The following is a 13,549-nucleotide window of genomic DNA, read 5'->3' as shown; positions in this document are numbered from 1 at the left end:
GAATACTCTCTTAATTACATCATTTACTATGATGTAAATAAAAGCCATTGATAATGAACCTCGAGATGACAACTTTGAAGTTTGATATTCTAGTAGAAAAATGCAAAGGATAATAATTATGTTAAAAGAGCTTCCTGATGATGCTACGCTAAGTGGGAGAACTTTTCAGAATAACTCGATAAGTTGGATAAGTGCGAATATTGGCCGAGTACTCCAGATCGGGAGTTAACTCTATCCGGTGTGGTCATGTGGACTAGGACAGGCATTGCGAACCTTTCTTATTGAGTACTAGTAAGGTGGTCACTTAGTACTTAAACACCTGTAAGAAGATTATGGTGATCCAGCTGGTCCCACACTTCTGATTCTTTTGATCACGATATTTATTTATTTTTATTATTATTAGGCGAGTTAGATGGACATATTTTTGTGCCTATCCCACAATGTGATTGAGTGAGAGATGTTGGACATAGGCCAGTGGGGCCCACTAGTGGGTAATCACTAGTGAGTGGGTCCCATGTGTTTAGGCCTCTTCCGGCCTCTTCCTTTCAGTTGGATTTCAAATTCAAAATTGAATTTGATTTTAGATGGGGATATAGGAATAAGACTAGATAACTTCTGGTTTCATCCAAACTCTCATCATTTCCTATAAATAGGATAAGGCTCTCTCGTCTAAACATATGAAAAATAACGAAAGTAAAAAGGAAGAATAGTGGTACATAGTAATTTGTCCATTTAGCTTGTCCTTGGGACGATCTAAACTATAGATCATGATACGGGGCTATCTATACCGTAGAATTAGAGGAGTGGTTAGACCTTTCTGCTCCAATAGTGAATAGGCGGGCCACTGGATCTGGACCGTTCATCTTCAGCTTCGTGAAGGTTCCATATCGTGTAGACCGTCAGATCTTGAGGGGTCATACTTTTGCACTTCCTATCAGTGGTATATGTCGAGTCTACAATACGCAGGTCATTCTACATGAGGTACGACTCATCTCATAACCTCACAACCTGGCTATCAATTCAGGCCATAAACATTGATCGCATGAAAATGAATGGTGTGATTATGTTATTCGACTTTATCAGTCTCATCTTCAATCTTTTAAAATTGTAGGTGGATATAATGCACTCATATCCTCATCTTTTATTATTCACAATAAAGAGAAGTCCATACCTCAGTGTATGAACATCGCCTCAAATATACCTCTCTTGTACATTCAAGGTTGGTCAACCTGTGCGAGTGGGTGACCTGCCTGCCGATAAAAAAATATAAATCCTATATGATCTCAAGGTAAATGCTGACGATCTACTTACCTAGTTTATATTAGTATTTAATACTGAATAAATGAAATGTGTTATTAATTGATAAAAGATCAAAAGTAATAAATACAATCATATCACTCAAGCTTGCCTCAATCCCATCTGCCTAATGTGAACCTGAAATAGATCTCTGGTTATAGGTTTTGTCATAGGATCAACCATCATCTCCTTAGTAGAAATGTAGAGCGACCTTCTTATCTCTCACTTGATCACAGACGTAATGATACTTAATCTCAATGTGCTTAGACTTTTGGTGGTGTTTAGGATCCTTTGCCAAGTCAATGGCAAAAGTATTGTCTATCTTCAGCGATATAGGTTGACGAACGCTCGGTACAATACCCAGACCTAGTAAAAATCTGTGAACCCATACACACTCCTGAACTGCAACACAACAGGCAATGTACTTGTCCTCTATAGATGAAAGAGCTATGGATGTCTGTTTCTTACTCAACCATGAGATAGGTCCTCCTTTGAGTAAGAATACATATCTTGAAGTAGACATTCCCTCATCAGCGTCTTTACCCCAAGCAGTATCAGAATATCCTTTGAGTTCGAGGCTTCTGCCTTCATAACACAATATTAAGTCTTTTGTTCCTCTGAGATAACGGAATATACGTTTAATGGCTTGCCAATGAGACTGACCCGGGTTACTCTGATAATAGCTAACTATGTCAACTAATAGCTAATATCCGGTCTGGTGTAAAGCATAATATACATTAAGCTCTCTACTGCGCTTACATAAAGTACTAAGGACATAGCCAATTTCTCGGCTTCAGTATAGAGACATGATTTTCTGTTTAACTTGGTAGTTTTATCCATAGGGATTTCAATAGGTTTTGAATTTTCCATCTTGAACCGCTTTGAGATCTTTTGTATATAGGTGGCTTGAGATCAGCCTAAAAATTTCTTAGGGCAATCCCTAATGATTTTTACCCCGAGAATAAAATTGGCTTCACCGAGATCTTTCATTTCAAAGTTCAAGAATATCCAATCTTTAGTCAATATCAATAATTGCATGTCATTACCAGCTAACAGGATATCGTCTACATATAGAAATAGTATCAGAAAAATGAAAAGCGAAAAATGGCCTATGTCCAACAGAAAAATGGCCTATGTCCAACAGATCAATGGCCTATGTCATTACTAGCTAGCAGGATATCGTCTACATATAGAGATGGTATCAGAAAAATGGCCTATGTCCAACAGAACTCCACCATCATTGACAACACTACAATTATTCATGATAATGGGAGCTCATGTCTAGAGATGCTCAGCTTAAGAAGAGCGCCCATAGTAAAATTTTCAAAGATTTTTTGAAATCAATGCATAATGTTATACTCGCATTGTAGTAGATGAAAGTGAATGTTGATCCTACCAAGAAACACTTGCATCATTACTAGCTGGTAAATAAAAGGAAGCTATCGATGAGATTTTCAACTAGACGATAAAGAAAAATATAAGAACTAGTTGAACTACCACTGGAGAAAAATAATATAGGTAGCAAATAAATATGAAAAACAAAATGAAGGCTTAGTGACAATATTGACAAGTTTAAAGTCAGATTTGTTGCAAAGTGATTTACCAGATTTAAGAGCTTAGATTATGAGAAAACTTTCTCTGTTATAGCGAAGTTCACTTACACTAAGACAATCTTAGTCATCAACACACACATGAATTTAGAATTATTTCAAATGTACATGAAGATTACATTTTTTAATGGTAACTACGATTAAGAAATCTACATATCTCGATCCACAGGTTATGAGGCAAAGGGTCATGAGAATCAAATATGCTAATTAAACAAATCGATACATGAGATGAAACAATCTTTGTGTCTATCGTATACAAAGTTCCATTCATCTGTTACTGCTTTTAGATGTTATGAATGAAGAGGATCATCATATATATGTGAAGATATCTAGAAAGAAGTTATTAATCCTACCATATGATATACTTCTCGCCCATAGTGATTTAGAGATGATAGATGCTACTAAGCATTTAGTTATCTTTGAATTTTAAGATGAAAGACAGGTGAAACAACCTGCATATTAGGCATCAAAATCTAACGAAATCATTTTATAAGGCTTATGGGCTTGTCTATGTAAACTTACATAAAAATATTCTTGATCATTTTGGAATATTAGATCGCAAACTTGAACTTACATAAAAATATTCTCAACCAATTTGGAATATTAGATCGCAAACTTGTAATTATGCCAATTAAAAAGAGTCTCAAGTTGAGTAAGAACACGTGTCCTATGAATGATTTGGAGAAAGAGAAAATACATAATGTTTCTTGTGCTAACACAGTTGGCAACCTTATCTATGTTAATGATAATACCTACATGTTGCATATTTATCCTTTATATTGTATTCTCTTCTTTTTTTGTTTGTGCATTGAAGTGTTAAAATTAATTAATTAGGTGTGTTTTCAACATGCAAGATGATTTTGAAGTCTAAATTAAATACGTGCATAAATGTGTCAGTTAAATCTTGAAAGAATTAAAATGGAGAAATTGAAGAAATGAGGATTAAAGTGAAGAGTTGACATGCCAAAGATTCAAGGAAACCAAGTACCAAACTAAAGAAATCAACTGAAGATCAAATACTCTTGAATTGGGAAAAAACAACAGAGTTCGATCGCTTGAGCAGAGGGTTCGATCGATCGACAAACCTTCGAGTGATCTCGATTGATTGAGATTTATATCGAGGAAATTTGTTTTTCAAGTTGAACTCTCTAGATACTTTTTGAAATGTTTGATTAATTGAAGGTGGGAGTTCGATCAATCGATATTGGAATAGATTTTTGAATTGACTTGTTGGACATTTTTGGGTATCTCAATTGATCGATTAACTATGCGTGTAAGTGTTGAAAGTGCGTAATTTTTCAAGTCGGTGTGAAATTTTCCTATATAAGTAAGCATTTCTAGGCTATTTTAGACACAAATCAGGTCTTGGGAGTTGGGAGAGAGACTAAGTGAAGGCAAAGCTTCTTCGTTGTTGTTCTTCCTCCTCAATCCTTCAGTCTAGTTTATTTTTATTTGTTTTGTTTTAAGATGTTAGCCATGCTAAGCTAATCTCTTAGCTAAGGTTAATGGATGAACCTCTTAATGAATTCTTTTATTTAATTCATTTTAATTCAAGTTTATGGATTTCTAATGTTGGATTGTGATTGTATTGATTGAATTTCTAGTTTGATGAAGGAATTGATCTATTGTTAACTTCGAGTACAATAGATACTTTTAATTCCCTACGATCGATTACCTACATCTTCATGAGAGATCAAACTATCTCTATTCATATATCTTGATTTGATGTATTTATTAAATTTACAGAGTTATCTTCCAATTATAATGAATTAGAATTTGATTCTAGTTGAGTTAGACAAATTGGTTTAGGAATTTGTTAAGAGGGGATTCCTGGATCCTTGGTGCTTTTTAATTATTGTTTAAACTCTTTTTAATCCATTGGAAATCATAATCTCAATTCCCATTCATTTCTAGTTGTGTTCTCATCCATTAGTCCCTGTGGAAAGAGTTTGGTCTCACTAAGTTATTTTTACATCACGAACCTACACTTGAAGTTGGCGAACAAGTTTCTGGCATCGTTGCCGGGGACTTTGTCGCGCTGAGAATACCATAGATTAGGGTTTTGTTTTCTGAATTCTCTAAACTAGCGTTTTTTTTAAGGTTTTAAATTTCATGATTTCTTAGGGTTAGTTGTGTTTTTAATTTCATGTAACATGCATCTACTAATAGTATTTTTCTATGTTTCTGTTTTATAGGTTTTTTATTTACAGTTCTTTTCTACAGGTAACATCTTCCCCTTACTCCTCTATTGCTTTTCTAGTTTATTGAATTGTTGGAGAATTTTTATTTATAGGTTAGGTTGTTACTTTAGGGTTGTTCTGTGTGTTCATGCCCAAGTGGGTTCGTGATCACTCATTGCGACTTCTAAGTGAAGGAGGTTTAGTTGAAGGGTCTTTCATTCACCGTTGAGTTAGAAAACATTTAAGTTTCTGTCAATCAATCAGAACCATTGCTTTGAATATACCAAACCAAGCTGAGAATGAGCCGAATATGGATGAGAATGAAGTTAATAATATTCCACCAGTTAGGAATCTACGTGATTACCTACAACCTATAAGAAAAACCATACCATCTTGCATGGTTTTTCCAGTGAATACGGGTGACATTAAATTTAAGTCGGGCGTGACCTACTACTTCCTAAATTTCACGAACTTGACTTTGAAAGTCTATACCTACAACTTAAAGAGTTCGATGAGTGTGGAGGGTCAAATATTACATATTAGACCCCAGTTATTGCCTGATTTTATGAACATGATATTGTTTAACGTCTTATTTTCATCATGTTTGTATTACAAGGTGAATTTAGGAGCCTGGATAGAAAAAGGGTAATAAAAGCATAAATTTAATGCTAAGAAATTACCAAGGTGAGGGAGGGATCCCAGGAGACCGAGATCGAAGAATATACACGCTAAAGATCCGAGAAAATCAAGTGATTGAAGTCTAAGAGGCTTGAAAGTCGTCCCGAATGCAAGATCACAGGGTTCCCACCATCTGTTTGGCTTGAAACTTTATATCTAGCCTGAGGACCCTAAATTAACTATACAAGTAGAATTTCAGCCATTGGATCCTTGTGTAAATGTCCCAACAGATAGATTAGACCATAAATCTCTGATTTTGGGCCCAATTGATATTTGGATATGCTTCAATTTTGGTCTCAACCCCTTAAATTAGATGGTAACAAGGATGGACGGAGCAGATTTCTCACAAACATTACTATGGACCCCACATGGGGACTTGTGCGTACACAACGCGTGTCTACAGGCAACACACCGGATCAAAATCCCAGTCAAACGAGCGCTGACCCAACCGTTTTTGAATTTACGCAGGAAGGCCGAGTGGTGTTCTGCTGGGATGTGTTATGGGCCATCATGATTGTCCATTCGAACGATCTAAACCGTTAATTCGCTCTAGGGGTAGCCACGACCCCATCCATGCTCTCCTTTTGGTCCTATGCACATGTATACACGTGGATCGCTAGAAAACGGAGGATGAACGATGAGTTGATTTGATACAGTGGACCGCACCAAAACTCAACCAAAACCACTCCTTTCTGACTGTTTTTTCGTCAAGAATCCAATGAACGTGGTAGATCTTTTCGAAAACATCACTATGGGGCCCACCAAACACGTCAGTGCATGTACATTTGTAAGCAATGCACGTCCACAAGATCCAGGATTTTCAGGCAGTTGTGTGATCTTGATTGTGATCGGATCAGTGATCCAGACCATCCAAACTCATTAACAGGGGGCCACGACTCTCACCATGGAGTCAGATTCCAGTTTCGAGAAGATCTTTGGTGCTAAAAAGCTTCCAGACGCGAGATATTTTGCATCTTTTCTTTCACCGTTGCGTTTCCTGCTGCATAAGCTGCACTCTACCGCCTCTTAAACTGACTCCTTGCTGCGAAAGGAAGTTGGTTCTCGAGCCAACCTAGCCTCATGCTATCTATAAAAGAGAAGAGAGAGAGAGAGAGAGAGAGAGAGAGAGAGGATCCTGGCAGCTGTGGAGGCATCCTTAAAAGCAGAGCACGTGGGTGAACGTGGAGCACAAGAGTTTTCTTCTTCCTTCCTTTTTCTTTGTTTGTTTTGTTTTGTTTTTTTTTTTAGAGTCTTTAGTTAATCATGCTTATGGTTGGCTAAACCTCTTAGCTAGGGCTAAGAGGTGGAGCTTGTAGTGGGATGAAGTGGTTTTCTATGGTTTGGATTCATGTTTAAGTTGAATTACTTTGATTTTAGTTTGATTATAAGGAATGCTTTTAGTTTTTAATGGTTTATTATGACTTAAATTATAGTAGATCTGCGATATTTTTGACTATGTTCTTTTCATATTGAGATTGTGATTTTAGGAAATCTCGTTGTCCACTATCGTCCCCTGGGCATGGGAGGGTGACGGAATCCCTCCTAACATTCATATATCTCTTAGATTGGTTGTGGATTGGTTAAATTCTGTTGTTTGTTTTGTCTCATGGGCATGGTTTTGTGATGAAATCAATTCTAATTCTCATACCTCTCATCTCTTGAAAACTAGATTAAAGGAAGTTCATATTTGATTTTTAATGGAATATCTTCCAATTGGATGAAGATGGGACTCTGATTCCAGTTGAGTTTATGAATTAAGCATAAAGATCCCTGATCTTTACAAGTAGATCCTTGGCACCCTAGTTTCCCACCTTTGAATTTTATAAGTTTTAGATAAATAGTTCACAATTATTCTCTTAAAATTTCTTGATTTAGATTCCATCTTCTTCTAGTTCTAGTTCTGGTTATTTTAAGATTACGTATAAGGTTTAGTCCCTGTGGATTCGACCTCAATCTTACTGAGATTATTACTACATCACAACCCTATACTTGGGCTGTGAACAATGAGATAGTCGTAACCTCATTATAACAATGTCTCCCAAGACATTATTAGACTTAATAATTTATTTTTCCTCTTTCTGAAGGAGAGGGCCAAGTCATGTCTCAACTTCTTAAGGCCGTGGTCAATTGGGACATAGGTCGAGATGACCCGAGAGTTCCTTCAAGAGTTCTTCTTGGTTCACAAAACCAATATACTAAGGTGAACTATCATAAACTTCTCCCAAAATGAGGACGGGATATTCTTTCATTGTTGAGAGAGGTTTAAAGATCTTTTACTCACCTACTCCGATCATGGCTATGAGAGGTTGTGTATGATTAGCTTTTTCTATAATGTATTAAGCTCAAACATGCGCCAGTTTATAGAGATGATGTATGAGGGCGAATTTATGAGAAAGGATCCCGATGAGGCATTGGACTACTTCGATATGTTGGTTGAAAACACACAATCCTGGGATACCTCTAACAAATCAAGTAGTACCAAGTTTATTCCTAAAGAGAATGGTAATATATGTGTTTAAAGAGGAAGATGATGTTAATGCAAGGATTGAGGATCTCTCAAGGAGAGTCGAGGCCATGAAACTAAGGAATGTAGAAGCGGTCAAAGCTAGTGAGGCCATTGAAAACGTTCATGGTATTTGTGAGACTAATGCACACATAACTAAGGATTGTCCTACAATCTCAGCGTTTCAGGAGGTGTTGCAGGCGCAAGCCAATACTATGAATGCTTATCAATGCCCATTCAATGCGCCTAATTCTAACAAGTACAATCCAAGTTGTCGGAATCATCCCAACTTCAATTGGAGAACTGGACCTACTGCTAATATTATCACTCCTTCCACTCCCTGATGTGCACCTTATGTGCCCCCTACTAAAGAAGACCATTAAGGAAGCTTTATAGACATTCGTGTAGAGACAAACACAAATCAATCAACAAATATGTAAACCCTACAAGAACTCAAACCTCAGTGGACATAATTGAATTGTGCCTCAACGTGAGGGAGAATGGCACTTTTCCTTCCCAACTCCAACCAAACCCCAAAGGCCAATATGAGGCGGCTGATTCAAATTCTTCAAATCCATATGTGGAACATGCCAAGTCCATCACCACTCTTAAAAGTAGTAAAGTGATCGATAAAGAGTTTCCTAAAAAGTTTGAGACACCTGAGGAATACAGAAAATCTAAGGGGGATGATGAACCTAGCAATGCTCCACAAGATAAAGAAGTTGAGCCGAGTCACAAAGTGGTGCCTCCATTTCCCCAATGCATTCTCTCATCAAAGTGCCTAATTGATAATTAGGACATCCTATAGGTTTTTCAATAAGTCAAAATAAGCATTCCCTTATTGGACGTCATTAAATAAATTCCGTCATATGCCAAATTTCTAAAGGATCTCTGTATGGCATAAGCTGAACATACAAAAGAATGCTTTCTTGATGAAACAAGTGTGTGCAATCATAAAACATAACACTCCCCCAAAATATAAGGATTCGGGAAGTCCTGTGATCTCCTACATCATACGTAACTTTTAGATCGAACAAGTGCTTCTTGATTTTGGGGGCAAGTGTTAATTTGATACCTTACTCGGTATATAAGCAACTGGGCCTTAGTATATTAAAACACACCAAGAAAACTTTACAACTCGTTGACCGATCCGTGAGAATACCCAGAGGGGTGGTGGAGGACATGTTGGTCCAAATCGAAAAGTTCTACTTTTCAGTTGACTTTATCATCTTGGACACAATCGATCTTGAACTTTAGCACTCAAATTCTTTTCATCTTGGGACGTCCATTTTTGACCACTTTAAATGTGTTTATCAATTACCAGAATGGAGTCACGAAGCTATCCTTTGAGAATATGACATTAGAATTGAACACGTTTAATTTGTGCATACAACAAGGGGATGGGGATGAGTGAACATGATCGATACACTCGTGGAAGATGAGCTCCTTCTAACTACTATCTCTGATCCGTTTGAGGTATGCATGGTTCACTTCATGCACTTTGATGATCACATGATTCTAGATATAGTGAATCCCTTTTTAGATTCAACGTTGGTGCTTGAAACTAACTGGTGGAGGCCTTGTTTTGAAAAATTGTCCCTTACCGAGTCAAAGCCTCTACCATTGAGTATGGAGCACCGAAGCTTGACCTGAAACCCTTACCGATTGAACTAAAATATGCTTTATTTAGGTGAAGATTATACATATCCGATGGTGATTTCTTCCCATCTTGATGTAGAACAAGAGAGTAAGTTGATCAATACTCTCTAAGAACATAAGAGTGCCATTGGATGGGCTATTGTGGATATCAAGGGAATTGAGCCCCTAATTTACGCTCATGGAATATACTGAGGGTAATGTTAAAACCTCAAGACAACCATAATTTCAATTAAATACAAATGTGAAGGATGTGGTTAAGGCTGAGGTTTTGAACTATTGGATGTGGGTATACCCTGTATCCGATAGCTAATAGGTGAGTCCAACTCAAGTAGTTCCTAAGAAATCCCAAATTACTATTGTAGCCAATGTCAATAACGAGCTCATGCCATCCAAAGTTATCACTAGTTAGGAAATGTGTGTTGACTACAGGAAGCTAAATATGGTTGCAAGGAAAGACCATTTCCCATTACCCTTCGTTGATCAGATTTTGAAAAGGTTGGTGGGTTATTCCTACTATTGCTTCCCTGATGGCTACTTCGATTACAACCAGTTAGAATTGCCTAAAAATGCCACTTTTATATGCACCTTTGGCACATTTACTTATAGAAGGATGTTATTCGATATATGTAATGCTCATGCCACATTCCATAGATACATGCTCAATATCTTTTTAGACATGGTCGAACATTTCATGAAAGTCTTCATGGACGACTTCTCCATCTTCAGTTGTTCCTTTGATGAGTACCTCGAGCATTTATGATTGGTTTTGACGAAGTGTGAAGAAAAGAATCTCATGTTGAATAGGGAAAATGCCATTTCAATTTCACAATTTAGAAAGAAATTGACCTTAGACATATGATCTCACATGATGGAATTGAGGTAAATAAGGGAAAAATAGATATGATTGTAAATTTGTCGGGCCCCAAAAGCACGGGTAATATTTAATCATTCTTAGGTCACACCAGATTCCTCTATACCATTAAGCAATCTCCTTAAAAAAGATGTCTCATTCTAGTGGACCAATGCTTGCCATGAAGCTTTCACAAAGGTCAAGGGCATGTTGTCAATTACAACACTAATGCAACCACTTGATTGGAGTATTCATTTTGAGATTATGGGTGACACTAGTGACTATGCTGTTGGAGTGGTGCTAGGCCAAAGAAAGGATAAAATGCCTTATATCATCTATTATGAAAGTAGAACATTGAACAGTGCCCATATTAACTATTCCACTACAGAAAAGGAACTCCTTATTGTGGTATTTGCACTAGATAAGTTCATATCCTACTTGATCAGATCTAAAATCATTATCTTTGATTTAAAATCATTATCTTTATCGATCACGCGACCCTTAAGTATCTTCTTTCAAAGAAGAATTCTAAGTCCCTCTTATTTGGATGAATCATTCTACTCCTAAATTTTGATATATAAATATGTGATAAAAAGGGAGTAGAAAATATAGTGGCTGACACTTGTCTCAACTTATACTTTTGGATTCCATTGAGGTAATATCGATCAAGGATACCTTCTCAGATGAACAACCGTTTTTAACTTCCCAACTACCTTGGTATGCTGACATAAATAACTATCTTGTGACAAGAAAAATTTTCATCCATTGGACCTTATAAGTCAGGAATAAGTTTTGAGCCAAGGTACGTAGCTTTTTTTGAGACGATCCATTTCTGTTCAAGTATTGCCCAGACCAAATCATTAGGAGATGTGTTCCTAACAATGAGCAATCTAGTGTCATCTTCTTCTATCACTCACAAGCTTGTGGAGGTTATTTTTCATCAAAGCAAACCACCACCAAAATTCTTCAATGTAGTTTCTATTGGTCGAAATGTTTAAAAACACCCCACTAGTTTTGCAATGCATGTGAGAGATGTCAAAAGTTAGGTGGAATCTCTTGTAGGAATATCTTAAACCCAATTTAATTGTTGAATTTTTTTACTGTTAAGGTATTGATTTCATAGGACCTTTCCCTTATATCTTCTTAGTAGTTGATTATGTTTTAAAATGGGTGGAAATGATTCCATGTAGAACTAACGACCATAAAACAATTCTACAATTTTTGAAAGAAAACATTTTATCGCGGTTTGGAACGCCGAGAGCCATCATTAGTGATGGAGGCTCCCACTTTTGCAATAGGCCATTTGAGAGTTTGATGAGAAAATATGGTATTACTCATAAAGTGGCTACACCCTATCACCCAAAAACAAGTGGGCAAGATGAATTTTTTTATAGGGAGATAAAACATATTCTGAAAAAATTTATAAATTTGAAACATAAAGATTGGTCTCTTAGACTGATCGATCTGTTGTGGGCTTACCGTATTGCATTCAAGACACTTATTGGAATGTCCCCCTATAGATTTGTTTATGCGAAAGCTTGTCACTTGTTCGTGGAATTACAACATAGAACTTACTGGGCGTAAAGAAATTCAATTTCAACTTGGATAAAGCAAGCATGTTGTGTAAACTCTAGCTTGTTGAGTTAGAAGAGATCCAGAATTAAGCATATGATCATGAGAGAATATACAAAAAATAAATGAAAATGTTCCATAGTAAGAACATTTCAGAAAATCTTTTGAATCGAACCAGAAAGTTCTCTTATACAACTCTAGCTTTCATCTCTTTTCGGGAAAATTGCAATAGAGATAGATTGGTCCTTTGTTGTGAGAACTTTTTATCCTTATGGGGTCATGAAAATTGAGAATCCAACGAATGACAACATATCCAAAGTGAATGGCCAAAGGTTGAAAACGTTTATTGAGTAGTTTTCTTCAAAGGATATGCCCACGCCTTTGGAAGATCTTGTGTACCAGGAATGATCTCCTAGTCCGACGGAGATCCGTTAGCCTTGCTTTAGTAGGTTAGTTTCTTTTGTAGGATTAGGTTTTTTTTTTTTTTGTGATTTGTTTATTTTTGTTTGTTTGCACTAACTGGGAGGAATTTAAGAGCTTGTGCATATTCATCGATTTAGGTACTCTCTACCCCCTACTTGTTACATTTGATTTGCTCTCATGTTTTTTCTTCAATTCAATGGGCTGAATTTTTGAAAAAAAAAAAAAACAATTTTTTCTAGAAGATTTAATTCCATGTATTCATGTTGAGTTGAAAAAATTTAAACAATTAGAATGAAAAGGCTTATATGAAATTGAAGTTTAGAAACTGGTACATTTGTAAAAATAAAAAATTGAGTACTTTTTAAAAATTCTTTGATGAAAGTTTTAAACATTGATAAACCATAATTTCACAATTCACATATGATTTTTCATTACTATTGATGAATTTTGATACTAGATATGATGCTTGATAATTGCTTAAGAGTATAAAGGAACAAAGCCCGCTGAAGCTTGATTATTTTGGAAAAAAAAAAAGGAGCATATTTGAAGAAACCAATTTTAAAAAATAGGTACATCAAAAAGAGCTACCTATTAAAATGAACGAAAAGTAAAAAAAGAAAAGTTTCCTTGAAAAAAATAAAGAAAATAAGAAAAAGAATGAATGATATACGGAAAATAAAAAGAAGATTTCAAAAAGAAGAAAATAGAGTAAAAGTTGTCAATGTAGAAAAGAATTGATAAAAAAAGTTAGTGATGGTTGAGTGAGTGCTTTGGTTGA

The sequence above is a fragment of the Magnolia sinica genome, chromosome 1 (genome assembly GCF_029962835.1).
Source record: "Magnolia sinica isolate HGM2019 chromosome 1, MsV1, whole genome shotgun sequence".
NCBI lineage: Eukaryota > Viridiplantae > Streptophyta > Magnoliopsida > Magnoliales > Magnoliaceae > Magnolia > Magnolia sinica.
The sequence above is the reverse complement of the archived record's forward strand: the minus strand, read 5'-3'. Positions refer to the sequence as shown.